The following is a 25696-nucleotide window of genomic DNA, read 5'->3' on the forward strand; positions in this document are numbered from 1 at the left end:
GATAGAGAGAAAATGAAAGATGTTCCCTATGCTTCAGCCATAGGCTCTATCATGTATGCAATGCTGTGTACTAGACCTGATGTGTGCCTTGCTATAAGTAATCCAGGAGTGGATCACTGGACAGCGGTCAAGAACATCCTGAAATACCTGAAAAGGACTAAGGATATGTTTCTCGTTTATGGAGGTGACAGAGTTAATCGTAAATGGTTACGTCGATGCAAGCTTTGACACTGATCCGGACGATTCTAAATCGCAAACCGGATACGTGTTTACATTAAACGGTGGAGCTGTCAGTTGGTGGAGTTCTAAACAAAGCGTCGTGGCGGGATCTACGTGTGAAGCAGAATACATAGTTGCTTCGGAAGCAGCAAACGAAGGAGTCTAGATGAAGGAGTTCATATCCGATCTAGGTGTCATACCTAGTGCATCGGGTCCAATGAAAATCTTTTGTGACAATACTGGTGCAATTGCCTTGGCAAAGGAATCCAGATTTCACAAAAGAACCAAGCACATCAAGAGACGCTTCAATTCCATCCGGGATCTAGTCCAGGTGGGAGACATAGAGATTTGCAAGATACATACGGATCTGAATGTAGCAGACCCATTGACTAAGCCTCTTCCACGGGCAAAACATGATCAGCACCAAGGCTCCATGGGTGTTAGAATCATTACTGTGTAATCTAGATTATTGACTCTAGTGCAAGTGGGAGACTGAAGGAAATATGCCCTAGAGGCAATAATAAAGTTATTATTTATTTCCTTATATCATGATAAATGTTTATTATTCATGCTAGAATTGTATTAACCGGAAACATAATACATGTGTGAATACATAGACAAACAGAGTGTCACTAGTATGCCTCTACTAGACTAGCTCATTAATCAAAGATGGTTATGTTTCCTAACCATGAACAAAGAGTTGTTGTTTGATTAACGGGATCACATCATTAGGTGAATGATCTGATTGACATGACCCATTCCATTAGCTTAGCACCCGATCGTTTAGTATGTTCCTATTGCTTTCTTCATGACTTATACATGTTCCAATGACTATGAGATTATGCAACTCCCGTCTGCCGGAGGAACACTTTGTGTACTACCAAACGTCACAACGTAACTGGGTGATTATAAAGGTGCTCTACAGGTGTCTCCAAAGGTAGATGTTGGGTTGGCATATTTTGATATTAGGATTTGTCACTCCGATTGTCGGAGAGGTATCTCTGGGCCCTCTCGGTAATGCACATCACATATGCCTTGCAAGCATTGCAACTAATGAGTTAGTTGTGAGATGATGTATTACGGAACGAGTAAAGAGACTTGCCGGTAACGATATTGAACTAGGTATTGAGATACCGACGATCGAATCTCGGGCAAGTAACATACCGATGACAAAGGGAACAACGCATGTTGTTATGCGGTCTGACCGATAAAAGATCTTCGTAGAATATTTAGGAGCCAATATGAGCATCCAGGTTCCGCTATTGGTTATTGACCGGAGACGTGTCTCGGTCATGTCTACATTGTTCTCGAACCCATAGGGTCCGCACGCTTAAGGTTTCGATCACAGTTATATTATGAGTTTATGAGTTTTGATGTATCGAAGTTTGTTCCGAGTCCCGGATGTGATCACGGACATGACGAGGAGTCTCGAAATGGTCGAGACATAAAGATTGATATATTGGAAGCCTATATTTGGATATCGGAAGTGTTCCGGTTGAAATCGGGTTTTTACCGGAGTACCGGGAGGTTACCGGAACCCCCTCGGGAGGTATATGGGCCTTAGTGGGCTTTAGTGGAAGAGAGGAGAGGTGGCCAGGGCTGGGCCGCGCGCCCATCCCCCCTAGTCCGAATAGGACAAGGAGAGGGGGCCGGCGCCCCCCTTCCTTCTCTCTCTCCTCTTTCCCCCCTCCCGAATCCTATTCCAACTAGGAAAGGGGGGGGGGGAATCCTACTCCTGGAGGGAGTAGGACTCCTCCTGGCGCGCCCTCCTTGGCCGGCCGCACCCCCCCATTGATCCTTTATATACGGAGGCAGGGGGCACCCCTAGACACACAAGTTGATCCACGTGATCATATTCTTAGTCGTGTGCGGTGCCCCCTTCCACCATAGTCCTCAATAATATTGTAGCGGTGCTTAGGCGAAGCCCTGCGACGGTAGTACATCAAGATCGTCACCACGCCGTCGTGCTGACGGAACTCTTCCCCGACACTTTGCTGGATCGGAGTCCGGGGATCGTCATCGAGCTGAACGTGTGCTAGAACTCGGAGGTGCCGTAGTTTTGGTGCTTGATCGGTCGGGCCGTGAAGACATACGACTACATCAACCACGTTGTGCTAACGCTTCCGTTGTCGATCTACAAGGGTACGTAGATCGCACTCTCCCCTCTCATTGCTATGCATCACCATGATCTTGCGTGTGCGTAGGAATTTTTTTGAAATTACAACGAAACCCAACAGAGACACCAAGCGAAGACGAGGACGAACCTCGCCAACAAAGTACTGGAGGACAGAAAAAATTGCCACGAGAGGTTAAAACAGTAAACATGATCCTTGTGACGAAGAGGAGAAGCAAACATGCACTCTAAGACACACGCACCATAGAGCCCGTCACCCCTAGGTTCAACCCCTAGTTGGCCTGCCCGATCACTTTTGATCGCGGGGATCACGCGACAAGCATTCGGCACGAAGGATTGGCTGCCTTGGTGTTAGACCCAATAATAAACGGATACCATCTTACATGAGTCCTCATGGACGGCGGCAGTGATCTAAATCTGATATATCAGGACACAGTCCGCAAAATGGGGATAGACCCGACACAAATAAGCCATAGTAATACTACCTTCAAGGGAGTAATACCAGGCCAATAGGCCCGCTGTACGGGCTCTCTATTTCTAGAGGTTGTATTCGGTTCTCCCGATAACTTCCGAAGCGAAATGTTAACTTTCTACATCGCTCCATTCCAATGTGGCTATCAAGCACAACTCGGAAGAACGGCCTTCGCTCGTTTTAATGCAATACCACATTACGCTTCTCTCAAGCTTAAGATGCCCGGTCCATGTGGCACCATAACAGTCATCGGAAATACTGAGCATTTTCTACGCGTGGAAGAGTGTGTGGCTGTTTTAACAGCCGAGCACTAGACGGCCTCACCAACCAGAAAAATGATAGGTCATCAAGACCACGAACATGGTTAGACGAGTCCGGTGCACCACTAAATATACATGAGATTGGTTTGATGATCAAATCCTCCTAGACGGTACCAGGGGCTTCCCGCGTGTAATCAGGGCCAGTCCGGCTCAACTTGACTTATCTTGAATTTTAATAGTTTATTGATAATAACCAATTTTTTTGGCACGGCAACTTTCACCTAAGTTCTTCTCTTTTACAGATGACAATCATGCTACACCCGTCCAGGACACGGCACAATGGAGACACAGGCGTAGACGTGTAGCAGGGACCCGCCCAAAGGTTTCTTTTCAGATTAAGAGCCTGCGTAAACCTTTTTTACTGTCTCTTGTTGTTCACATCCTCCGGATACTCAATACAACCGAGAAGGATGCTGACGTAATTGGCATGTGGCCACGTCAGGATATTGCACGTACCTGGACACCCGGGGTTTATTATTAAAGGCATTGTTCAGCCTGGCATATGTTATAAAGACCGAATACCTTAGGGAGTGTTCGGCGTCGCGAGTTTGGCCATATATGCATCAGCTCTGAATCACGTCTTTGGTCAAATGTTGGGTTTGCCCAGCTCCCATGTTTTGGTACCTTACGTTCCGCTATATCGGCTAAGGTAGCACTTGGAGAACTACTGCGATTGTGCCCTGGTTACTCCGGATGAGCACCTCAGTAGAGAAATACGAAAACTGACTGTCATGATATAGCGCGAGACTGGTCAACCACTTGATGACTCAGCGGAATCTTCAGGATTCCTCCGCATTAACGAAGGGCCGTTTCCCGGTCATGTACGTACGCGCCCCGTATTTGGACGAGCGCAGAAGTACCAGGGGCTATATAGTAGCCCCACCGTCAACTCCTATGGCCAAGTGAAAGTGTTAAAGCAATATAGTCTGATTGCCTCGTTCGCTATGCTACCACCTCCTTAATGGAACAAGATGTTGGATCAAGTGTGAATACGCGTTTTTTGCAAACACCCCCGCATTATATGTGTGGGGGCGGAAGCCGCCGACTGCAAACTTTCTGTTTATATACATACTTTCAGGCAAAAGTATAAACACAGCCTTGATAACTCAATAAAACATTGTTTTTACAATGGGAGTACATGTCACTAGAACATAATATTCTTCGAGCACTGAGCCTCTATCGAATGAGCGCCTTCAAGAACTTCTTCAAAGTAGTGCTCGGCAGCCACTCGGCCCACGGCCGAACCCTGTGTTGCAACAGTGGTGGCCTCCATCTCTGCCCAGTATGTCTTGACACGGGCAAAGGCCATCCGCGCACCCTCTATGCACGCCGACCTCTTCATAGCATCGATGTGCGGCACATCAGCAAGGAATTGTTGCACTAAACTAAAGTAACTATTCGGCCTTGGCCCTCCCGACCATAGATGATCCACAATAGACCTCATGGCAAGTCCGGACAACCTATGGAGCTCGGCCCACTCGGCCATTCGCTCATTCAACAGCAGCGGACACACTGGAGCATGGAACTGTGACCAGAATAGCTTTTCCACTTCACGATCTTTTTGATCCTTGAAGTACTCGGCCGCATCAGGAGCACTTGCCGCCAAATCCACGTAGGCATCCGCAGAACTCCATAGTTGATCAAGAGGAGCATACTTCGGACCTCCGAAATTAGTCCACAACAAGAAGGGCTTCCCAGACACGATATCCGCAGCTTGATGCATCTCCTCCTGTGTCGCTCTAATTTTGGAGCGGGCTTCCTTGGTTGCTACCATGGCCTTCTCCAGGTCCGTCGCCCTCGCTCGGCTTTCTTTGTCAAGAACCTGGTAACGGTCAGCGGCATCTTTCAACTAAACGGCCATCTTGGCTATTCTTTCCTTGCTCTGGCAATGCGCGGCCTGTTCGGCCCTCAACTCTTCAACCACCTTTAGAGAGGCCGCATTGCTATTCCTTGCTTGTTCCTTGGCTCGGGCAAGCTCCACCCGAAGGGTCTCCATGGTGGCAGCTCCATCTGCAGTCACAACATATTAAAGATACTGGCATCATACTCCTCTTACTATGTATTGATCACCGGAAAAATCACTTACCCTGTGCCTCGTCAAGCCGCTTGTTGACAAGCACAATGTCGGCATTTGTCGCATCAAGTTGCCGCTTTAGCTCAGCAAACCCATCAGTCCGGCTAGCCATCGGAACTTCAGCCACCTGCACATAAAGGCAGTCTGGTAATTACCTGGGACTATGATCCTCTGTTTGCCGCCATTCTCGACAACAACCAGAGTCTCAGGGGCTACTATCTGCATAGGGCACACCTAAGGTGTGCGGTACTGTCCAAAACATACGCTATTTCGCGTACCTCAAAGCCTTTCAGCAGACTCATAAAAGCTTCATGCAATCCGCTTTCAGCAGATGAAATCCTTTCAATTACCGTACCCATTAGCGTACGATGCGCTTCTGAGACGGCCGCTTGCTCCATAAGATCCTTCAGTGCGTCCGACCGAAAACTGTATGGTTCCGGACTATTTATGTTGCTCTCTTTAGGAGCCGGATACTGAGGACTCCGGGTAGCCAAAGGGTTACCCTCTGGCCTTGGTGCACTAGTAGAAAAAGGGTCAATCATGAAGCACATTAGTGCCGGTTTGTATTTGAGCCGGCACTAATGTATACATTAGTGCCGGTTCCAACGGCTAGCCGGGCCACTTTCATTAGTACCGGTTCGTGGCTAACCTTTAGCACCGGTTCGTGCCACGAACCGGTACTAATGAGAGTGGTGGCAGGATGTTGCTAGAGTGGGGCCCCTCCAGCACCTTTAGTACCGGTTCGTGCCACGAACCAGTACTAAAGGTCGTCCTATATAAACCCTTCGTCCACCAGCACTCTGTTCTTCCCCATTTCCCCTCTCTGGCCCTCTCCTCTGTTCTTCCCTTCTTCCTCTCGAGTTCATCACAAAATTTGCCCAAAATTTGTCAAGATTTGAAGGCCCTCATCCATTCAAATGATCACAAAGGTTAGCAACTTTTTCCTTTCATCTCTCATTGCTAGATTAGCTCTTGCATTGGTTTATATAGTGATTAATTTGTGAGTTTAGTAATTTGGGAGGATATATATATATATGTGCTAGTATTTGATTTATATGCAATTTGAGGTCAAAAATAACACTTAGTTTGCACATGAAGGTGTGGTTTACTTAGTGCCTTCTAAATCTCCATCGTAGCCACCGTCGATCGCCCGCACCGTCCCGTCGCCGGCACCACCTTGTGGTGAGCCTCTTGTTCATGAAATTTTATATAAAAAATGATGTTTGTGATTTGGATATATAGTTACTCGTATAATTATCTTACCCGTACGTTGTTTGTTATACATATAGTGCCATGGTTTTGATATCCATCCCCATCGGCCCTAGTCCTTGTTATGATTCGGATGTGGTATGTATATTCTCTTTTAAAACTAGTTGCATTTCGTGTTTATGACAAATTATGCCCATCAAGTTGACATAGAAATTTTTTCTAGGAGGTATCTGAACCTGAAATTCCAACCGACCCTATTGCCGAGAGGTTAAATTTAGTTGAAAGAGAAAATGAGTACTTGAAAGAAAAATTGAAAAGAATTGAGGGGGAGAAGATGGAATTGGAGTTGCATGTTGCCGATGTCGTTGATGATCACAAGATCAAGATGGAGAAAATGCGCTTGAAGATTAGAAAGATTAGAAAATAAATCATCGATAGTGAGGCTTGGTATCATTATGCTGTTGGATCCATTGTTACCTTAGTTGCGATCTTGATCGTATTTGTTGTTGCATTTAAATGCTTTACTAGAGAGTTATTTGTTTGTTGCATTTAAGTGTTGTATGAACTTTATGTATGATCTTGTATTAATTTGGTCTATTCGGTGTTGTGTAATGAAGATGAGCCGGCAATGGATGTACGATGACCGATGCTCTCCCCAGTTCGTTGAGGGCGTGCGTACTTTTCTCCTTGCGGCTGAGGCAAACAAGTGGGCGGATGGTTTTATGCCTTGTCCATGTGCTCGCTGTAAGAATGGTCACAATTACTCTACGTCAAGAACCATTCACGTCCACCTGTTTAAGACGGGTTTCATGCCCCATTATAATGTTTGGACCAAGCACGGAGAAAGAGGGGTTATGATGGAAGACAATGAAGAAGAAGAGGACGACGACAGCTATCCTGGCCATGGGTTCCCTGAATACGATGATACAACAATGGGGGAAGAAGCTGAGCCGGTAATGCGGGAAGAAGCTAAGCCGGCAATGCGGGAAGAAGCTGAAGAAGAGGCATCAGATGAGCCCGTTGATGATCTAGGTCGGGCCATTGCCGATGCAAAGAGAAACTGCGCAAGTGATTTGGAGAAGAAGAAGTTGCAGCGCATGTTAGAGGATCACAAAAAATTGTTGTACCCGAATTGCGTAGGTGACAAGAAAAAGCTGGGCACCACACTGGAATTGCTGCAATGGAAGGCAGAGAATGGTGTACCTGACAAGGGATTTGGAAAGTTGCTGGTAATGATAAAGGATATGCTTCCAGAGGACAACGAATTGCCCGAGAGTACGTTCGAAGCAAAGAAGGTTGTCTGCCCTCTAGGGTTAGAGGTGCAGAAGATACATGCATGCCCTAATGATTGCATCCTCTACCGCGATGAGTACGAGAATTTGAATGCTTGCCCGGTATGTGGTGCATTGCGCTATAAGATCTGCCGCGATGACCCTGGTGATGTCGAGGGCCGGCGCCCCAGGAAGAAGATTCCTGCCAAGGTGATGTGGTATGCTCCTATAATACCACGGTTGAAACGTTTGTTCCAAAACAAATAGCATGCCAAGGCGATGCGATGGCACAGAGAAGACCGTAAGAAACACGGAAAGTTGAGAGTACCCGCTGACGGGTGGTAGTGGAGAAAAATCGAAAGAAAGTACGGGAAGGATTTTGCAGATGACGCAAGGAGCGTATGGTTTTGTCTAAGCGCAGATGGCATTACTCCTTTTGAGGAGCAGAGCAGCAACCATAGCACCTGGCCTGTGACTGTATGTTTGTATAACCTTCCTCCTTGGTTGTGCATGAAGCGGAAGTTCATTATGATGCCAGTGCTCATCCAAGGCCCTAAGCAACCCGGCAACGACATTGATGTGTACCTAAGGCCATTAGTTGAAGAACTCTTACAACTGTGGAATGGAACAGGTGTACGTGCGTGGGATGAGCACATGGGGGAAGAATTTGACCTAAAGGCGTTGTTGTTCGTGACCATCAATGATTGGCCTGCTCTCAGTAACCTTTCAGGACAGACCAACAAGGGATACCGCGCATGCACGCACTGTTTGGACGATACCGACAGTATATATTTGGCTAATTGTAAGAAGAATGTGTACCTGGGACATCGTCGATTTCTTCCAAGCAGGCATCCCGTAAGAAAGAAAGGCAAGCATTTCAAAGGTGAGGCAGATCACCGGACGAAGCCTCGCCACCGTACTGGTGCTGATGTACATGATATGGCCAAGGATTTGAAGGTGGTCTTTGGAAAGGGTCCTTGTGGACAACCTGTTCCGAATGACGCTGACGGACGCGCACCCATGTGGAAGAAGAAATCTATATTTTGGGACCTGCCCTATTGGAAAGACCTCGAGGTCCGCTCCACAATCGACATGATGCACGTGACGAAGAATCTTTGTGTGACCCTGCTTGGCTTCTTGGGCGTGTATGGGAAGACAAAAGATACACCTGAGGCACGGGAGGACCAGCAACGTATGCACGGAAAAGACGGCATACATCAGGGTCATGCAAGCTACGCTCTTACCAAAGAAGAGAAGGAAATCTTCTTTGAATGCCTGCTCAGTATTAAGGTACCGTCTGGCTTCTCGTCGAATATAAAGGGAATAATAAACATGGCAGAGAAAAAGTTCCAGAACCTAAAGTCTCATGACTGCCACGTGATTATGACGCAACTGCTTCCGGTTGCATTGAGGGGGCTTCTACCGGAAAACGTTCGATTAGCCATTGTGAAGCTATGTGCATTTCTCAATGCAATCTCTCGGAAGGTAACCGATCCAGAAATCATACCAAGGTTACAGAATGATTTGGTGCAATGTCTTGTCAGTTTCGAGTTGGTGTTCCCACCATCCTTCTTCAACATCATGACGCACGTCCTAGTTCACCTATGCGAAGAGATTAACGTTTTGGGTCCTGTATTTCTACACAATATGTTCCCCTTTGAGAGGTTCATGGGAGTCTTAAAAAAATATGTTCATAACCGTGCTAGGCCAGAAGGAAGCATCTCCAAGGGCCGTCAAAATGAGGAGGTCATTGAGTTTCGTATTGACTTTATTCCTGACCTTAAGCCGATTGGTGTTCCTGAATCGCGGCATAAGGGCAGACTGGATGGAAAAGGCACGCTAGGAGGGGAACAAATAATATGTATGGACGGACATCCTCTCACTGAAGCACACTACACAGTTCTACAGAATTCCGCCTTGGTGGCTCCGTATATGGACGAACACAAGAATTTGCTACGCTCCAAACACCCGAAGCGGTCTGATGACTGGATTACACATGAACAAGCCAGGAGTTTCGCCAGCTGGTTGCAAGCACGTACCATGCATGACACCTCTATTGAAGATGACCTGTACTTGCTGTCCCAGTTACCATCTTCGAATATAATGACTTTCAAAGGGTACGAGATAAATGGTAATACATTTTACACGATCGCCCAAGATAAGAAGAGCACCAACCAAAACAGTGGTGTCCGCTTTGATGCAGAAACCAAGACGGGAAAGGAAACATATTATGGTTATATACAGGACATATGGGAACTTGACTATCGACGTGGTTTGAAGGTCCCTTTGTTTCGGTGCAAATGGGTCAATATGACACGAGGCGGGGTAACGGAAGACCCGCAGTACGGAATGACAACAGTGGATCTCAACAATCTTGCGTATGCAGACGAACCATTCGTCCTAGCCAATGATGTGGCACAGGTTTTCTATGTGAAGGACATGTCTACCAAGCCAAGAAAAAGAAAAGATAAGGAAGCGAATGCATCGTACGATGAGTCAAAGCGGCACATAGTTCTTTCTGGGAAGAGAAACATCGTGGGAGTGGATGACAAGACAGACAAGTCAGAAGATTATGAAAAGTTTGATGAAATTGCTCCATTCACAGTGAAAATTGACCCGAGCATCCCGTTAAATGATGAAGATTTTCCATGGCTACGATGCAAAGGGACACACGTGAAGAAAAAGTTTCACACCCAAAGATCTGGGATGTGATCGGCTTAGCTATCATCACTTTCTTCTATGTTTCACACCCAGGAGGGAATCTCTGTAATAGTTAGGGTAGCTAGTTATGTGTTTTGGCATTTGAAACGCGAAGAAATTTTATGTGCAAGCAAATTCTTTCATGCATTTATTGATTTTTTCAGCTAAATGACCCTGAAATTGAAAAGCATTTCAAATGAACTCAGAAAAGGATGAAAGTTGGCATGGTATCATAATTTCACCCACATAGCATGTGCAAAAAAGTAGAGAGGGTTACCGCAAAAACTGGATACACTTCGTGTACAAAATGGACAATCTGTTTCGAAGTATCAGGGTTTCGGACGAAAACTCATCCGTTACAAGGGCATTTCATTTTTAAATAACTTAAGCATTACCAAATTGAATATAATGATAAAACACACTAATATTAAACATAATAAAAAAGAATCACTGGAAAATGTATTTTTAAAGTTAAGTTATTCACAAACTAGTGATTCACACAAATTTCAAATAATTCAAAATTTAAACTATTAAAATTTAAAAACTACCGGCACTAACTGAAAGTTTCTAAAAACTATCAAAAATATTCACAAAGAAACTCTAAATACAGCAAAAAACAACTAAAAATAAATAAAACAAAATAAATAAAGCAGAAAATAAAAAACTAAATGAAAAAAGCCCACCTACCGGGCCACAGCGGCCTGCATACGACTAGAAACCCAACCTGTTGTTGGGCCAGGATGCAGGCCCGCAAGCCCAATAGGCCCCACAGGGCAGAGTAGCAGAGGTAGGCCCAGAAGGCCTGCATTAGAGAGGAGCTTGAGACAGAAGCGGCGGCGGGGCTTATAAGAAGGTGTGAGCGCCCTTCGGCTAGCGAGGTGGGACTAAACTTCTGCGCCCCTCGCCTGGCAGCACACCCCCTTTAGTACCGGGTTGTGGCACCAACCGGTACTAAAGGGGGGGCCTTTAGTACCGGTTGGAGCCAGGAACCGGTAATAAAGGGGGGTGCTCCCCCCCCCCCCCCCGCTTGGCCTGGCCAAAACAGGCCTTTAGTACCGGTTTGTGGCTCCAACCGATACTAAAGGTGTCCCCTATATAAGAAACACTTCGAAAATTTTCAGTTTCTCATCTCCCACTTCTCTCTGCCGCCGCCCCGTCCCACTCCGTCGCCGCCCCCGTCGCGCCATCCCCGTCGACTCCGCGACGCCCCCGTCCTCGTCGCGTCGTCCCCGTCGACTCCGCGGCACCCCCGTCGCCGTCCCGGTCGCCGATCCCCTCGCTTCGCCGTCGCCGTCGCCTTTGGATCGACCTCGCCCTCGCCCTCGCCGTCGCCTCGACCTTGCCCGCGTGCGCTGTGAGCCCCTCTCCCGGCCCCTCTCCTCGTCTCCAATCGATCGTAGCGCACACACACACACACTACATGCACACACACACACACACACACTACACACACACTAGACGCGCACACACACACAATTTTTCTGTTTTTAGCTTTTAGTTTTTTCTGTTTTTCTGTTTTTTATACAAAGTTTTAGATGAATTAATTAATTAGATTAGATTAATGTCAAATAGTATGTAGAAATGTTAGTTATAATATATATAATGTCAAATGTTATAGAAATGTTAGTTATATAGAAATGTTAGAAATTTTGGAAATGTTAGTTTTAGCTAGCTAGATGAATTAGATTAATTTCAAATTGTTAGACGATGATCGATGTTTTTTTAGTTTCTTATATTTTTAGTTATAAAATTTAGAATTTGCATATATGAAATCATCACAATCCATCATTTAAAAAATGTTACTTTACTTTTGCGTCATATAGTATTTTGTTGTCGACGATGCCCGGCCCACATCCTCGCCGTCGACACGTCCGCGACGACGTCCTGCTTCAAAGGACCCATGTCCGGGACTGGGCTCCGCCGGGCTGGCACTGGGAGGTGCTACCTTCAGGGGCGCGACGCTTGGTGAGGAACCCGGCCCCGGGTCCCGTCGTCGACCCTCATCTCCTTTGGTGGCATTCACGTGGGCCACTTTCGGTGCGGAGGGAGCCGGCCCCGCCGGAGGTGGTACGTCGCCGTGTCAGGGAGGAGGACGAGCACGTCCATCGCTACATGGCTGCTATGGACGTCAGGTTCTCCAATACCTGGCAGGTTCTTTGGGGAGATCACCCGAGCTATGATCCAGTGATGGTTCCTTCTCTTTGGATGTCCACCGCCCGCACCTCAGGAACCGCGAGTGGCCTAGATTACTCTGTACTATTCGATCTTTATTAGCTTGCTAGCTAGCTAGCTAGTGATGTATTCAATATTATATCTATTATTCGAGATGATGTATTCGAGATTATATCTATTATTCGAGACGATGTATTCGAGATTATATCTATTATTCGAGATTATACTAAATTGTTTTATATTTCTTTTGGCATAGTTAAATAAAAGCTATGGCGGACAATACCAACAGAGATAGAGAACAGACCATGCTCGATATCATACGCGGGCCAGATGATGATCAGAATGAAGAAGATTTTGACGGCTCCGAATTTCTAAACAACACCGGAGAGGGTGATATGATATTCGTTCGCGACGACCGAGAAGATGAAGTCATGAACTACGACGAAGAACATGTTGATCCTGAAACAACAAACACAGGCGAGGTATATATATTTATATAAGCAGGAATCTGGTGATCATCGCATGTTTTAAATGAGTTGAAGATATATTAACGACTCGATCTTTCTTCTTTCAGCCATCCGGATCGAGCAAATCTTCAGGCAAAAGGACGAAACGAGGCCCGAACAAAAAGTTGAAGGAGGGCGTAAAGTACAATATCGAGGCAATCAGACCTAATGGCGAACTATTAGCGCCTAAGAAGATTGCGGACAAGTTCGTTCGTCAGTGCGGAGTTATTGTGAAGGACCAACTCCCGATCTCCCTTCAAGAATTGAGAAAGCCAGCAAATCCACGTCCAGATGTTACTTTTGTCGACGAGAAGCAAAAAAAATCTGCTTTGGGATACTCTCATGGAACATTTCACCTTACCAGATAATTTCACAGAAGCAGACGTGCGGAAAGTCAAGGACGCTGCTTTTAGGAAGATGGCGGTTGCATTCAAGAACCACAAGAGAATGACGTGGGAGAAGTACGTCAAGGGAGGAAGGAAGACTCCAGTATTCGAGGGATACTAGAGAATCAAAGTGCTCATTGGGACGATTTCGTGAAATTCAAGGATTCAGAATTAGCTAAGGAACGGTCGAGAATAAACAAGGCCAATGCCGAAAAAAAGGATAAGTTCCATAAGCTGGGGCCAGGTGGCTACGCGGTGGCAATGCCTAAGTGGGATAAGTCTGAGAAAGAGATGGAGGATGCAGGTGTCACTCCGGTTAGTAAGAACTGGCCCCCCAGGTGCAGGACTTGGTTCTATGCGCATGGGGGAGTTGGACCCGAAGACAGGCAATGTTTCGACGAAGGCATGTCTGAACGGAGCCGACGATGTGCTACTTGTTGCAATATAAGAGGCTCGATCGGGGGTGTTCCAGCCCAACAGAGAGAACGACGAGCTTACACGTGCCCTGGGAAATCCTGAACACCCGGGAAGAACACGAGGCAAGGGCGCTATTCCGTGGTATGAGGGGTTTTCGGACTGGAATGCCGACTACAGAACCCGTGCGAGAAAGAAGATTGTGGAGGAGAAGAAGAGGAAGATGGAGGAGGAGCAAAGGAAGCTCGACTATGAACGCCTTCAAGGCCTAGAAGCAAGTCAAGCGGAATTGGCAGCTAAATTCCAGCGGCAGCAGGAGCAGATCGACTCACTTAGCCAGCAAAGGGGGTCTCAGCAGCTGCAGCAGCTAGCGGATGATCCAGCATTGGATACCACCGCCCCATCCATGCCGAGAAGCAGCGTAGGTTCCGCCCCGGGCGACGCAGTAGTGCTGGATAGATACCCCGTGGATGACATCACGGAGAACACTAACTGCGAGCTACACATCAAAATGAAGAACATATCCATGAAGGTGGCGGACGCCATTGCTTTTTCAAATTCCCCCAAGGCAACCTTCCATTGCAACCCGATTCCAACGGGCTATGCTCATGTCTTGGTTGATGAGGTGGTGGACCAGTATTCGGGGCTAGAGCTTGACATTCCCGGAGGTGATGAGGAGCACACACTCGGAGATGCCAAACATCGTATCATCCTATGGAGAAAGGATTGCATCATTTTTCGAAGGCCACCGACACCGCGTCACCCGACTCCTCGTCGAAGTCCGCCACCGAGTCAGCAGACTCCCGCTCCTCCAAGTCCACCAACGCGTGGGGCCACTCCTCCTCCTCCAAGTCCGGCAAAGTGTCAAGCCACTCCTCCTCCAAGTCTGGCACAGCTTCAGGCCACTCCTCCTCGTCCAACTCAGCCCCGTCAGCCGTCTCCGCCGCCTCAGCAATCGCAGAAGAGACACCCCGCAGCTATGGTGCGTAGCGGTACCATTCGAGGTCATAGTACAGGAAGTACAGGCGGAGGCAAGCGATATAAATATGGTCCAAACCTCACTACTCCTCTTCCTGTGAGGGCTTACGACAGGACCGAGGAGCAAACCAATGCCATAGTGCGGGCAGAAGTCGATGCCCATTTTGGACCGAAACCGCCACCAAGGGAGAAAGTGCCTGTGGAAGTAGTTGACCACTTCATTCATATGGCTCAACCACCAGCTCCTAAGCCTGTTGACACAGACTATGAGCGCCACATCAGGAAGTTACATCGACAACGTCTACAGAAGGAGGCGAGCTCGAGCTCGAGCAAACAACAAGCAGCTATCGAAAAATGCGGGAAAACCGTTGCCCAGCTGGGAGAACAGGCGGCGCAATCAACCACCCCGCTTGTTGTGCCGACAACACGTGACAGTACGCGCGCCCAATATTATTGTGGCCAAACAGTTTACGTTCCCGAGGTGGGCGATGTGGTAATAACCCAGGAGCATATAATGCAGGCTGAAGAACTCAAGATCACTGTCGGACAACTCCTCGAGATCGAGGACATGCCTGTGATTACAGAGGAGGAAATAAAACGGAAATATGTCCGGGGCCAACCTTTGGTCAAGCCAGAAGATGTCAAGAACCTCCCAGCGAGAATGTATGAATTGCATCAATGGTACATGGACATTACCAAGAGATCCGATCGAGAATCCCTCATGGTGTATGTCAAGAAGGATCATTACTACCATGAGAAAGCTTTGGCCATTGAGTATTCTGAACTGTTTCAGTTATACAATCAAGACGCACTCAAAAAATCTATCGTCAGTTGCTATTGTCTGTAAGTGATTTCTTTCTGTAATTAATTTAAGTCTCAAGCTAGCTGTAGTGATCCTTTTGATCAATCATTACCTGTAATTATCCTCATTATATTCTTTTCTGTGGTATTATGCAGGATGAAGATGTATGAAATGAGAAAAGGTGGACGCTATGGCATTGGGTTCATTGACCCAAACACCGTTAATCAATACACATGGAAAATGAGCAAGTATTATGAAAATCACGTAGAGGACAGCATGCTAGAGTTCTTGAAGGGCCTCATATACAATGAAGATATACTACTTCCTTACAACTTCGAGTAAGTCACACTTTCTTGTACTACAAATTCTCTGTTTTTGCCTACTAGCTAGCTACATGTTTTTGCTTACATATGCCCGCTTAATTAAGACATGCAAACGTGTGTGCATGCAGATTTCACTGGATCTTGTGTATCATTAAAGTTGACGCCAGAACAGTTGAAATACTGGACTCGCTACTCAAAGCAAATAGTGACTACAACATCTTGTATGGGATAGTCAACAGGTAATTTCAATCATTCTTAACTATATACCTCGGCCTATTTAGTTCGTCATTTCATGATATGAACTATTTAATAACCCCTTTATTCATTTTCTTTGTCGGCGGGCAGGGCTTGGGCAAGGTTCATCAGCGTCACGGAAGGCGAATGGAAACCACAGCTGAAATGGTTTCGATCCAAGGTAAGTAATTAAGTAGTACTAGCTAGCTAGGTAGCTGCCATCTCTTTAATTATCATGCTTGATTAATTATTATCTGATCAAATTAAATTCCACTCTCGTAATAAAGGCCCTGAAGCAGGCGCAGGGGACTAATCTGTGTGCATACTGCGTTTGCAAGAACATTCACATGATGGCGTCCGAAAGGAGCAGATCTCAAAGACAGGAATGGGTACGCTTGTCAGAACACTATTCACAATTTTTACACCATTATCGATATCTAGTCACACAACTAATACACATGCATATTGATCTCCTTCTTAACAGTTCAAAGAGGTGCGGGACAAGCTCCTAGAAACAGAGCGCGTAGAAGCACTTCAAGAGGAAATAGCGGGATTTTTGCTCGACCAGGTCATAAATCCGAAGGGAGAATACTATTACCCGCTACCGCCCCCATCGAACATGTCATGAACCACTTCCAATTGTCATCGTGCTCCGAAGGCACCAATTAGGCTAATGCCACTAGCTCCGAAGGCAACATGCATATGTAGGAGAAATTGTATAGAGCTATACATGTGTGTATGTGTAAATTAATATGGTGGTTTGTGAGACATTGATGATATATATATGATTGGTTCTACTAGAAATTCTATTTATATATATATATATGCATAACGTGTACAATGTGTAGTACCGTAAAATACCAGCAAACGAAAAAGAATTAAAATGGAAAACAAAAAATTAAATGAAAAACAAATCATAAAACCAAAAATCCCCCAAACATTTTAGTACCGGTTGGTGTTACCAACCGGTACTAAAGGGCTCCCGGCCCCCGGAGCTGGCTCGTGCCACGTGGTTGCCCTTTAGCACCGGTTCGTGCTGAACCGGTACTAAAGGGGGGGGGGGCTTTAGTGCCGAAATGTTAGTGCCGGTTCCGAAACCGGCACTAAAGGGCCTTACGAACCGGTGCTAATGGCCCGTTTTCTACTAGTGGTAGATCAGGAGAAACCCTCCGCGATGACACTTCAGGGTCGCCCGCCTCATGAGGTGGGGTGACAGGGGGAGGCGTTTCGCTCTCCATCATCTTCGGAAGAAGATCCCCCGAAGATGAACTCTGTCGAGAAGGGCTATGATCCGAACTACAATATATAAGCTTCGGTTATTGTCTTCGGAAGTAAGGTAGGATATTTTCACTATTAAGTACTTTTTGATTACTTACACCTCAGTAGAGGGCTGATGCCTGTGCGGACATTGTGCGGCAAGAATTCCCTCTGGCGAAGATTTCTTCTCTCATTTGGAAACCTCTGTTTCTGGATCTTCAGAGGTAGTCCTCTTCCTTCCCCGGGGAGAGGGAATGTCAGATTCTTCTCCCTAGTTATCCTCCCTCGCGGAAGCGCTCATACCCCCGGTTGGGATGATTAGCGAGTGAGGCCCGCTTTCAGCCTCTTTATTCCCCCTTCATCTTCCTTTAAGGGCACCTGATAAGGCACCGGCTCGAGCATTCTATCCAGTACCGGATTGGCCAAGCCTTCGGGAAGGGGGGCCGAACACCTGATCATCTTCGCCTTTGTTATCCAGTCCTGGTCAAAGAGCGACTTTTCAGAATGATGTCATGATAAATAAAAGGACAGCGTGTTCGGCCATGGTATTACTTACTTGGGTATCAGGGCGGTTGCAGCTCAAACCCGTATCCTCGGTGGTGTCCGGACACTCTATTTGGGGTCCGAAGAACGATTTGTACATCTCTTTGAGCGTCATGCCGAGGAAGTGCTGAATTGATCGTGGTCCTACTGAATAGTTCGCAGTCCTTCTGGGCTGCATTCCCACATACGGAGGGGTCGATGTTTGCAAGGCTGGACTCGACGAACTAGCATAACTTGCATTACCATAACCAGGCTGAAATCTCTCTCAAAGAGGTCCCGGATGCGGCTCTGCAATATTGGCACATCCTTTGCTGGACCCCAGCTCATCCCCCTGCTAATCCATGATGTCAGTTGTGGTGGGGGCCTGAGCGAAAGGCAGGGGTGGCTACCGACTTGGCACTTCGGGGAGCTGTGATATAAAACCACTCCCGCTGCCACAAACTGGACACCTCTGGGAAGGAACCCTCTGGCCATGGAGCATCAGTGCTTTTGCTTATTACGGCACCTCCGCACTCTGCGTGCCGCCCCTCGATCATCTTCGGCTTCACATTGAAGGTCTTGATCCACAGGCCGAAGTGAGGGGTAATGTGAAGGAAGGCCTAACATACGACAATGAACGATCACATGTGAAGGAGGGAATCCGAGGCCAGATAATGGAAATCCAGCCCATAATAGAACATGAGCCCCCTAACAAAGGGATCCAAAGCGAGGCCTAGTGCTCGGAGGAAGTGAGAGATTAACACAACCCTCTCGTTGGGTTCGGGAGTGGGGATGACCTGCCCTCGGGCGGGCAGCTTGTGCGAAATTTCGGCGGTCAGATATCTGGCCTCTCTCATCTTCTTGATGTCCTCCTCTATGATAGAAGGTTGGATCTGGACATGGTTGAAGGTCCGAAGCGCCTGACCTGAGCCTTGGGTGTTGGAACTCGAGGCGGGGGAAGGATTCGATTGAGCACGAGAGGGAAAAAAGGACAGGCCTCGACCTCTTTATAAAGAGGGTGAATATCAAGCGTCCTCCTCGTGGCACTTTGGGACTTGCCTAAAATTGAGGAGTCATACCAACATGAACGATTGGGTTACCCATGTCCGCATTGATGAGAATCCCGTAATAAGGGGGACATGATCTCTGCTTTGACAAGACGTGTCAGGCAAACCGCCTCACGATATGTGTAGTGCTGGTTGAGAAAAACGGTTCGAATAAAGACCGGGCAATGGCATGATGTCGTCTTATCAAACGTGTCAGCAGATTAGATTTGTGGAAATATTATTCTCTCTACGGTGGTATGTGGAAGCAGGACACTATCGTTGTGTTCAAAATCTTCTATGGAGTATTCGGAGGAGGAACCCGCCTTGCAATGTCGAAGACGAATCTGCGCGCTGGACTCATCGTCATTGAAGCCTGGTTCGGGGGCTACCGAGGGAGTCCTATATTAGGGGATCTCCGGACAGCCGGACTGTATGCTTTGGCCGGAATGTTGGACTATGAAGATACAAGATTGAAGACTTCGTCCCGTGTCCGGATGGGACTCTCCTTGGCATGGAAGGCAAGCTAGGCAATACGGATATGTAGATCTCCTCCCTTGTAACCGACCTTGTGTAACCCTAGCCCCCTCCGATGTCTATATAAACCGGAGGGTTTAGTCCGTAGGACAACATACAATCATACCATAGGCTAGCTTCTAGGGTTTAGCCTATACGATCTCGTGGTAAATCAACTCTTGTAATACTCATAACATCAAGAACAATCAAGCAGGACGTAGGGTATTACCTCCATCAAGAGGGCCCGAACCTGGGTAAACATCGTGTCCCCTGCCTCCTGTTACCATCCTCCTTAGACACACAATTCGGGACCCCCTACCCGAGATCCGCCGGTTTTGACACCGATACACACTCTTCAATTAGGCGGTTAGTTTTCTTAATGACTATCTTGCTCCTGCCATCTACAAGAGACTGAACTCGTCGCTGCAAAATAGGGGGTGAGTGTTCCACAATATCATCATCGTAAACCTCTATATCTGGACCATCATCAACATTACCAACAACCTGTGCATCTGGAGCAGCATCATTAGCAGCAATTACATGGTCCTCCTCATCAAAGTGCTCCACCAGTAAAGTAACTCGTTGTGGCTCTACATCAAAAGTATCTGTGGACGAATCATCATGATACATAATAGATTCATTGAATACAACACTCCTGCTCACAAAAACCTTATTAGTTTCAGGATTCCATAACCTGTATCCTTTTACTCTTGAACCGTATCCAACAAACACACACTTAATAGCTATAGGCTCAAGTTTTCCATTATCAACGTGTGGATATGCAGTGCGACCAAAAACTTTCAACTGTGAATAATCAGCTGGTGTACCAGACCATACCTCAATGGGAGTTTTCTTATTAAGTGGAATGGATGGTGACCTATTGATGAGATCAGGCGGTGGAGGCGGCTTCAGCCGAACAATGTTTGCCCATGCGAGCATTGGACAACATGCAACGAGCCCTGGAGATGATGATTCTGTTCATGCGCTCAGCCACACCATTTTGTTGAGGAGTGTATGGGATGGTGTGGTGCCTGATGATGCCCAAGTTGCTGCAATAACTGTTAAAAGCTTTTGAACAGAATGCATACCATTGTCAGTTCAAAGTATTTTTACCTTCCTCTCAGTTTTCCTTTCTACCATAAGTTTCCAATCCTTAAAGGCATCAAACACATCATATTTATTTTTTCAGAAAATAAGGCCACACTTTTTCTAGAGTAATCATCAATAATTCTAAGCTTATAACGAGCACAAGCAAGCGAGGGTTTACGGGAAGATCCCCACAAATAAGCATGTACATAATCTAATATACCTTTACTTGTACAAAAGTAGGGGCACTCCTTTTTTACCCCTTTACTTGTGCACGAGCAGTCGGAGCCGCGCCCACGGCCACGCTGAGCAAGGCAGAGGAGGGAAGCCGAAGACACAAGGCGACCAGAAGCAACGCCAAGACCAAGAAATACGAAAGAGCAAGGGGGTGAGGTGGACTCCCCCGGCAAAACCCTTGCCGGTGCAGCCTCCGCGGCCCCGGCAAGAGCCTTGCCGGGGCAACTTGCCGGAGGATGATGTCTACTACACAACCTTCTTCTTGTAGACGTTGTTGGGCCTCCAATTGCAGAGGTTTGTAGGACAGTAGCAAATTTCCCTCAAGTGGATGACCTAAGGTTTATCAATCCATAGGAGGCGTAGGATGAAGATGGTCTCTCTCAAGCAACCCTGCAACCAAATAACAAAGAGTCTCTTGTGTCCCCAACACACCCAATACAATGGTAAATTGTATAGGTGCACTAGTTTGGCGAAGAGATGGTGAAACAAGTGGTATATGGATAGTAGATAAAGGTATTTGTAATCTGAAATAATAAAAATAGTAAGGTAGCAAGTGATAAAAGTGAGCGTAAATGGTATTGCAATGTGTGGAAATAAGGCCTAGGGTTCATACTTTCACTAGTGTAAGTTCCCTCAACAATACTAACATAATTGGATCACATAACTATCCCTGAACATGCAACAAAGGGTCACTCCAAAGTCACTAATAGCGGAGAACGAATGAAGAGATTATGGTAGGGTACGAAACCACCTCAAAGTTATTCTTTCCAATCAATCCGTTGGGCTATTCCTATAGGTGTCACAAACAGCCCTAGAGTTCGTACTAGAATAACACCTTAAGACACAAATCAACCAAAACCCTAATGTCACCTAGATACTCCATTGTCACCTCAAGTATCCGTGGGTATGGTTATACGATATGCATAACACAATCTCAGATTCATCTATTCAACCAACACATAGAACCTCAAAGAGTGCCCCAAAGTTTCTACCGGAGAATCATGATGAGAACGTGTGCCAACCCCTATGCATAGGTTCCCAATGTCACGAAACCCGCAAGTTGATCACCAAGAGATACATCAAGTGTTCTCAAATCATTAAAGACTCAATCCGATAAGATAACTTCAAAGGGGAAACTCAATTCATTACAAGAGAGAAGAGGGGGAGGAGAAACATAGGATCCAACTATAATAGCAAAGCTCGCGATATATCAAGATCGTATCGTCTCAAAAACACAAGAAAGAGAGATCAAACACATAGCTACTGGTACATACCCTCAGCCCCGAGGGAGAACTACTCCCTCCTCGTCATGGAGAGCGCCGGGATGATAAAGATGGCCACCGGTGAGGGTTCCCCCTTCTGACAGGGTGCCGGAACAGGGTCCCGATTGACTTTTGGTGGCTACAGAGGCTTGCGGCGGCGGAACTCCCGATCTAATCCCCGTTCTGGAAGTTTTACGATATGTAGGTATATATTGGTGAAAGGAGTACGTCGGTGGACCGAAGGGGGGGGCACGAGGCAGGGGGGCACGCCCCCTACCCTCGTGAGCACCTCCTTCATCTTCTGACATAGGGTCCAAGTCTATCCGGTAGGTTTCCTTCCAAAAATAACTTCTCTAGTTGATTTCGTTCCGTTTCGACTCCGTCTGATATTCCTTTTCTTTGAAACACTGAAATACGCATAAAACAGCAAATCTGGGCTGGGCCTCCGGTTAATAGGTTAGTCCCAAAAGTAATATAAAAGTGTATAATAAAGCCTAATATTGCCTAAAATAGTAGACAATATAGCATGGTGCAATCAAAAATTATAGATACGTTGGAGACGTATCAGAGGCCAGCAGAGCAGGCCACCCTTCAACTCGTGGGTTCTGACACCACCAACAAACTGCACTGGAACCAAGGCTCGGAAGGCGCCTTTGTGGCCGCATGCAGATCTTCGTCAAGATCATAAGCACACAAGATTAGATGAGGACCAGAAGACGATGATCCTCGGCGGGATCCTAATCGAGGAAATCCACAAGACCCCCGGCAAGACCCTTGCCGAGGACAATCACGGTGCCACGGCAAGACCCTTGCGGGGGCCCCGGCAAGGCCCTTGCCGGGGACACTTACGGGCCCGTGGCCAGGCCCACGTCTTCCAATGCTCCCCTGCCGTCCCCATGCAGCTGCCATCTCAACCAGGTGTGCAGGGACCTGCGTGGCGACGAGCAGCCTCCACGATCGACTCAGCAAGCACTTGTGTGGTGGCATGCAGGTCTTCGTGAAGGCACCACCACCGTGCCAGCCTAGCAGCCAGCCAACATGGCGCCATGATGCCTTGTCTGCTCGGACGCGTGTCGAAGCCAGGAGGGGCGACGAGAGCTGTGACGTGCTTCCTTGATGTCCCCAATAAAGCAAGGGGCACGTCGGCAGCGCATTAAATGCGTTTGTCCGATGGTGCCAGAGGATAGACTCATCCACTCTACACCTTTGCACCTCCTGTGTGCCACTGTGGCAGCCCCTTTTTCTTATAAAAGGAGGCCTGAGGCGACCAGGAGGAGGATTCGGATCTTTTGGGCAAGTCGCACCTTGTAGCTAGCTCAAGAACACAAAGACACTCAAATACATCCACCAAAGCAGAACTACGGTATTACGCATCTCCGCGGCCCGAACCTGGGTAAACGATCCCTGTGCTTCCCATCAGATCCGCTCTTTGCACAACCTCGCACCCGCCAACCGTAGAAGGGATCCCAGTGATCCCATAGGTGTCGTTTCCACCGACATCATTGGAGCGCCAGGTTGGGGGCGCAGTTTTGAAAATCCGATCTGTAGTTAGCCTAGCAGTTCTACATCATCATGGCTCCTAAGAAGAGGGTGGTCACAGTGATCGGTTCGTCGGGGGCTGGACGGCCCGTACTGGCCCAGGCCAACAGCGGGCCAGTCGCGGACAGGACCCGAGCCACGACCCCCGAGCACCAACATCTTTCTGGCAGTCAGAGCCTGGCGAGCGGCGTTGTCCGTGCACGGAACGACAGGCTGCATGCCTCCATATCTAGAGATAGAGCTACGCCCCCCGCAGGCGGCGCGGGGCCCTCCGGGGCCGGCGGCGCGACAACCTCCAAGACGCCTACGCCGGCGCCCACAGTGCGCTCCTCCCAGGGTGTGAGCGACAAGCAGCGCCACCATGCTGGAGACCCGGGACGCCGCCGTGGGAAGAGTCATGTGCATCATCTGCGGGACGAAGGAGGCTAGCATGCCCGTCGAAATGCTGGCGAAAATGGCACGCAGCCGCTGGGCTGTGATAGTGCTCTTTCTAACATGGTTAGATGTTGAAGCGCGCCACGGTCCATGTAGCTTTCTCCGCCACCCACTCCAGCAGAAGCTTTGGCGTGCGTGCAACTGCTCCTCAACTTCCCTCCTACTACAGAAAAGCTCGATGAGTGGAGAGCCACTATTCGGAGCCTCGTCTGCGTCACCAACCAAGACGAGCCACGCCCAGCGGGGACCTCAGGTCGATGCTCCGTCGAACCACCGCATGCCAGCGGTGGAGGTGTCAGAGTTGCTGCAGCCACGGTGCACTTGCCTTCTCCACGCCAGCCACCGCGGGGGTCGATCCGTTGTGATGACGCTTGTGATAACATTTCCATAGCATCGTCCGACCCATGGACCCACCGCGACCAGCGCCAAGTTCTCTGGTAGCGAGCCCATGAAAATGCTCGAACCACCACCGAGCGCCGGCGCGATACACGCCACCAGTCCGATAGGCGGGCGGGGCCCGCTATGGACCACCCAGCACCAGGAGGCTCCTACGACATACCTTACGAGGTGGGTTGCCCGGCCTTTAGCCGTGAGTTGCGTTCCAGTGGCCGTCCCACCGTATGTTCAAGCTCGACGTCGGCGAGAAGTACAACAGCAAGACCCACCCGTCGGAGTTCCTCAGCATCTACACCATCGCGATGCAAGCCGCTGGAGCTCGGGACGACAAGGTTCTTGCCAATTACTTTCCGTTGGCCCAGAAACCCAATGTCATGTCTTGGTTGATGCACTTGCCAGTGGATTCTATTTCTTCTTGGTCGGATCTGTGTCATGAGTTCGTTCGTGCCTTCACTTGAGGCCACCAAGCTCATGGACAGGTGAGTGATTTGCACATCATTCCCTAGAAGGACGGTGAAAACCTTCACAAGTACATGCAGAGGTTCAGCCGGGTGCAATACAACATCCCATATGTTCACCCCACTGCCGTGATCAGCGCGTTCCATCAGAATGTGCGCAACCGCAAGATGCGTGAAGAGCTGGCGATGAACAAGGTTAAAGATGTGGCCGAGCTTTATGTTCTGGCCGACATGTGGGCCCGAGATGAAGAGGGGAGGAAATCCCGGGGACGCCGGCACGGAAACCGACTCTACAGATGAAGACACCGCCGCCCCGACGAAGAAGGGTTGGCGTCGCAACAGGAAATGCAAGGGCAAGGCCGTGCTTGCCGTCGAGGGATCCGACGACACCGGCGCTACCAAGAAGGCCAAGGCAGACGACCCCGGCAAGGAGATTGACGGGTGCGCCGCCTGCCAGGCCTTGGCGGCTGCCGACAAGACAGGAGGCTCAGACAAGAAGTACTGCAAGATCCACCGCACCGAGGGCCATGACCTCCAGAACTGCCGACAAGTCGAGCTGCTTGCTGAGAAGCAAAAAGCCGAGTATGAGAGGCGGGACAAGGAGAAGGGTCAGGATGGTGCCGAAGGATCCGGCAAGAAGCATGGCGGCCAAGGAGGCCACCGCGGCAAGGATAACCAGCAAGATAGGCCCGCTCGGGGCCGCAGCAAAAAGCAGGAAGGCGACGATCACG

General features: G+C 48.2%; 1 long non-coding RNA gene across 2 annotated transcripts in view; it reads left to right on the forward strand.

Annotated features, from left to right (window-relative positions):
- Positions 1 to 25696, forward strand: part of LOC147981660 (uncharacterized) — a 361749-nt gene that overhangs the window by 215598 nt on the left and 120455 nt on the right. The window contains exons 1-2 of one of the 2 annotated variants that reach the window (XR_015599936.1): positions 6000 to 6148; positions 6318 to 6401. This is a non-coding gene — a long non-coding RNA (uncharacterized LOC147981660). Of the gene's footprint in view, positions 1 to 5999; positions 6149 to 6317; positions 6402 to 25696 lie in introns of those variants that run through there. The other variant, XR_015599935.1, reaches the window with a different exon arrangement.

This window comes from Triticum urartu, chromosome 3A (genome assembly GCF_056163025.1).
Source record: "Triticum urartu cultivar PI428250 chromosome 3A, HENAU_Tu73, whole genome shotgun sequence".
Taxonomy (NCBI): Eukaryota; Viridiplantae; Streptophyta; class Magnoliopsida; order Poales; family Poaceae; genus Triticum; species Triticum urartu.